At 33.4% G+C, this 5865-nt stretch overlaps 1 pseudogene; it reads right to left on the bottom strand.

Annotated features, from left to right (window-relative positions):
* Positions 1 to 828: 828 nt before the first annotated feature.
* LOC100067458 (magnesium transporter NIPA2 pseudogene) lies at positions 829 to 1663 on the bottom strand (annotated as a pseudogene).
* Between the last annotated feature and the right edge of the window lie 4202 nt (positions 1664 to 5865).

The following is a 5865-nucleotide window of genomic DNA, read 5'->3' as shown; positions in this document are numbered from 1 at the left end:
TAGCCATAGAAACCAACCAGGCACTGAGGTCATTTTTGTGACCCACTATGATGCAATTATGAGAGAGATAATTGTTCTTGTTTTAAATTAGGAAACTTTAAGAAGATCGTCTTTAGAGAACATTATTTGAGGACTGTTTTAGTTTTCTATTGCCTAGTAACAAATTGCCGTAAACTTAGTGGCTTGAAACAACATTCTTTCATTACCTCACAGTTTCTGTGGATGAGAAGTAGACAGGCTCAGCTGGGGCTCTGCTTCATTTCTCACAAGGGCAAAGTCCAGATGTTGAGTCAAGATGCTGAGTCCTTATCTGGAGGCTCTGGGGGAGAATTCTCTTCCAGTGTTATTCAGGTTGTTGACTGAATTCAGTTTCTTGTCATTGTAGAAGTGAAGTCCCTGTGCCCTTTCTGGTTGTCAGCCAGGAGCCAGTTTTGGTTTCTAGATGCCACCTACATTCCTTTTCATGTGCTCTCTTCATTTTCAAGCCAGCAATGACATGATAAATCCTTCTTAGACTTCAAATCCCTCTGACTTCACCTTCTGCCAACAGTGAGAAAACTCTGCTTTAAAAGGGCTCAAGTGACTAGATTAGCACTACCTGAATAATTTCTCTATTTTATGGTCAACTCCTTAGTAATCTTACCTACATCTGCAATGTCTCTTTTTCCATGTAACGTAACATAATCATGACACTAACACCTGGAGATAAAGGTCCCGGGGGATATCTTAAAATTCTGCTTAACCTGAGGAAAATCGTTTTTCAGACACATTTGATATTCAAATTCATTTAGTAGCAGAATTACAGATTAGCCTTTTAAATATTTTTCCTCATAAAGCTATCAGATTTCCATTTCTCTAGGGGATTTTCTTCAGTTTGCTGTTTAATTACACCAGTTAAGTTTTTTTCATTATTATTAAGAAATACATACGTATTACAGTGATTGTCATTCGTTACTTTTTCATCTTTTTGAAAGGACATAGGCTGGCTTGGTAGATGAAAACTGAGGTCTTTAAAGGCACAAAAATATTACAAAATTTTTTCCAACAAAATTGTAAAGGAGGAGCTCAAAGTACTATCAGCAGACATATCTTGTCACTCCTTTCAAAGAAGAACTGAACTAGTCAAAACTGATGCTTCAAAGAATACCTAACATAACGGAGTCACTGTAGAAGTGTTGATTATATCTAGGGCCTATTTGGATAATTAATCTGTGTGCTTACACAGACTATAAAACTCAGCAGAAGAATGAGCCAAGGGATGTCCAGAAGAGACTTTCCCACAAGAAGTTATTTAATAACAATATCCAAGCCTTTAAAACAGGATACAGAAAATGCTTTAATTACGGAGCATATTGTTATATAAATGTTGGTCTGTCTAGAGCAAGATCCTACCACAGACGACACAATGACCACAAAGACTTCAAAAACCCCAAACCCAGATCAATTAGCTTGTGAGACATTTTGTTAGTCTCTAACTTCTCTTCTTTTGAAGCATGAATGACTGTAAGTGGAGATTGAGGGCAGTTTAACAAGCACTCAATTTTCCCATGAAAATTTAGTCTTTTGTTTAGAAAATATGAAGAAAAATAGCACTTACTAGAACATGAAAAACTTCTAAGTCACTAGTCTTGCCATTGTAAACATAAACAGTAAAGTTGGCCATCTCCACAATATCTAGAGGCCACCTACTTTCCAAGTCATGTGGCTTCTTCCATTTTTAAGTCAGTGATGTCATGTTGAATCCTTCTTGTGCTTCATATCTCATTTTCTGCCCAGCTCCCACTAATATCAGTCTAGCCTGCTGCAACCATTCTTTTCAGACATACATGGCTACTCAGATTTGGAATAAATATTTGGTCTTCTGTAGTCAAAGAACCACAGGCTGTCACATCCGCATACTGGTCATCCAATGGCAAATGCAAATGTTGAGACTATAGCCAAAGATAGGCACTGCCTCCTCCCTGAGTGAACACTAAAATGGTACCTCACCAGTATAATCTTGGGCTATAGCTGCCACTAGGACCCAGGCACCACCACTGAGGAGGCTCTAGGCACGGCTGATCCTCTTTACATTTTATTTAAAGAGCTGTAAAATTTAGTATGGAAATAGATTTTGATATAGGAAATATGTCAGATCAGTATCCAGATATGAGTCTAGTGCATAACTTCTTTTATTGCTCATCCTTGCTAAGTATCGGTTTTGTGTAACTGATTTTAGGTCTTAATTTTACCCAAGGTAACTATGAGGAAACTTTGACCTACTCACCTTATATACTTCTTTTTCCAAACAGGCAACTCCTCCTAACATTTACTTTTTCTCTGTCAGGGATTGTACTGCCTCCTGAACAGATGAAATATAGATGCCATAATGCTGAAAAAAACTCGATAGTATATCCCTCCTTCCTCAAATACTTGCTCTGATAATTTCTTGCCCATGTTTGATTTGCCAGTCTACTCAATGGAGGTTATCCAAACTATGATTAAAATCAGTTTGGCTTTTTCCACTTACTGCATTTAAGCATCTACATTTACCATTCCATTGAATGACTCATAAATGTGACCCCCATAAACCTACTGATTGCTTAATCAAATGGATACATTTTAATTTTTATTTAATCTCTCTGAAGCATTTTATACCATTGGCATGCCATCTTACATCGTGAATCTCTCTTCTTTCTCTTTATTAGGACTCCAAGACATCAAGGTTTTACTCGAGTTTTCCTGAGCATTCTTTCTCAAGCGTCTTCCTTGAATCTTCTTTCTCTGCCTGTCCTCTTATTATTGAAGATTCCAAGAATCCTATTATCAAATTGTACCTCTTCAACTTCTCTAATAAACATACTACACATCCACTCCCAATTGTTTGTTTTCACTTCTTACATATTCTTATAATTATCAAATCTAAAGTTTTGTTTATGTCACCTTTATCCTTTCCAGACCTATATTTCTTTGTCAGCCATATACTTACTGGCCCCAGCTTGAGATTCTTCAGATATTCACACAAACATGAGCCAAAACATAAAAAATTTCAGTACTTTCGTTTTTCTCTTCCAGAAAAAAAAAATTAAATGAATTAAGTTAGACTTTTAGAAGTAAATAACTAAAGAACTAGGATTTAAAGGTATTTCAAATGAAAAGCAACATTTAATAATTTGAGGGAAAAAATTATGTTTGCATTTCCCTTAAGATATATTTAATCAGTGATGGATGAGGATGAATGACCCCTGGAAAATCCACAAACAGCGCTGCCATGGAAAGGAAATATAATATAGAAATATTCTTATATTAACAAGACATCATCAGATTATCACTGTTGTCCCATTGAACTTTGATTCGTTGGATTCCAAGAGGAAACTATACAGTTCAATAATATCATCTGAGAACATTTGTTGTAAGAAAAATTGAATTTTAAGATAATCTTGTCTCATAAATACTTAGAGAAAGTGGAAGGTCTTTTAGAAGAAAAAAGGCTTTTTAATAAGGTTAGATTGATTTGAAAGAGTAGAAAACTTAGAGATGCTACAACCAAGAAATGTATTGAAGTATGAAAACAAAAAAATACCTAAATAATTAGTGGCATATGAAGTTTGTCAGAATGCAATGGCTTCAGTCAGATCTCATTAAATGTGTGTGGATAGTCCATATTTATGGAGAAAAGTTTTGTTTAATTACTTCAAAGTTTTATAATTTAATTCTATATATATCTTTAGTAAAATTTAGCACAGAAGGCTCATGAACATTTCTTTTAGCTTATATGCAATAGTCTTATTTTTCTCTAGAAACAACAGAACAACATAAGGTTTCAGAGAGACATGGAAAGAGAGCAATCCACAATGAGTAAATAAATGGAAAAGGGACACTGTTACTCTCTTCTTGTGATATGAAATCAGGCCCAAAAGAAGAGTAAGAAAATATGATAATGACTATGATCCATGATCAATGAAATTATGTAGCATTTTTATCTACTAGATAACCATGTACATCAACCATCATTTATGGCAACAATTCTTAAAGGAAAAGACAAACAAAGTAAGCGTTGAAAAGCAAAATGGTGATCATTCCTAGTCATTCTAAAGGCCCATTGCAAATTTTATCTAAATGGTAAGACTTATCTTCTTTGTACTTATAAAATTATAATGTAACAACTATGATTGATCAAAAAACATATCTTTCAATCAAGTAAATCCAATATTTCTCCTTTGAGGATTTTATGTCAAGATTGTACATAAATGGATACATTACAAATTTTGATATTTTCTTTTTATAAGTTACAAAAGAAGGATGCAGAGAATGAAGAATCCACATACACTGTATAATAGAATTTAGTGGAAAGACAACTGTTTCTTCCTGCTGGCTAAGTTTTAAATGATCATTCTGCTCTGATATCAAGAAGTACATATTTTGGCAATTGTCTAAGAAATGACAAAAGTTATATAGAAATTTCAGCATTTTAGATCTTGAAGGAGACTTAAAATTTTAGTCTGAGTAATTTATTTCAGGAATGAAGAAACAAAAGACTTAAAGGTTCAAGAAGAATCTGAAATACCCTGGAAATATTTCAAGATAGCATGCATTTTTCGATTTTGAAACTGATGCTATTTTCCATACTTCTAGAGATTTAGTTTGCCTTTAAAATAAATAAATTCAATAACTCCTACTTTGCAAAAGAGTAAGACTTGAAATTGTGATCTATCTTGCTGCCATGGAAATGTCTAATTGCTACTTTTTTAACGCAAATTAATTTTCTCATATGCTCAATTTAAGTATCATCCAATTTTCCTCTCTGTGGCCTTTTGCTTAAGGAGTAATTGCGTTGCTGACATTTTTAATTAAAACAGTGCTATCTATTTTAAAAAGCGTTAAGCCTACCATTGATTTCAGATCTTGGATAAAATTTCGGTTGATGAATCAGGATATGTGTCTTAATACTCTATGAAGCCTATATGTATTAGCATACAATTTAAATTGCATAGTATTCAGATAAAGTGTCATTTTTAAAAAATCAGTAACATCATTAGAAATTATGATTCTAATACAATGAAATAGATTTTCTTATATATATTTGTGGCCCATTCTAATGAAGCTATATACCATCCAATAATTTTAATTTACAGTTACAAAATTAGAGATTTAACCTTTTAGCAATCTTTGGAGCTCTGAAAAATAATCTATGATTTACTGTATATTTATTAAAAATATTTCAAAATTCTGGAGAATGTTTCATACTCCTAATGAAGAGGAGATATGAGCCACTTAGCCAATACATTGACAGTGTTGGTAATGTTATGAAAGATGCTTCTAAATAAAACAGTGGGGAGGGAATGTGCACTTCAGCTGAATGGACCTATGAATTCTGAAAGTGAAGATAGTAATCTCAATAGATAAAAGGAACCGCAGTAATCTGTAAATGAGAAGAAAACAGAGATTTAGCAAGCATGTAGCAGAAGAATCTCATTTAGAAATTCCCCAAACCAAGACTGTTAGACCTAGATAGAGGTGGCACCTAATCTAACGGATATGGACCTGTATTGGAAAATGAGAGCGTGACTATGATCAGTCTTCGGCAGTTATGTATAACTTACCTTTGGTTTCAAGGATCATCCTACTTTTGGTATCTTAGTAGATAAATGAATTCAATAAGCATTTCTTAAGTGAATAGCATGAAGGGTAAGATACAGTTCATGTTTATATTTACTGTGTAATAAAATAGGGGTTTAAAACCAAGGATATCCTTACAGTGTAATTTCTGTGATTACCCACTTATATTCGTCCTAATGTATTCTTTGTTCTGTAATCTTCACATTCTTAAGTTATAATAGACTTAAAGACTCATTTTCATATATATAAAATATATGTCAGATTATA

This window comes from Equus caballus, chromosome 26, assembly GCF_041296265.1.
Source record: "Equus caballus isolate H_3958 breed thoroughbred chromosome 26, TB-T2T, whole genome shotgun sequence".
NCBI classification, from domain to species: Eukaryota; Metazoa; Chordata; class Mammalia; order Perissodactyla; family Equidae; genus Equus; species Equus caballus.
The sequence above is the reverse complement of the archived record's forward strand: the minus strand, read 5'-3'. Positions and strand labels throughout refer to the sequence as shown.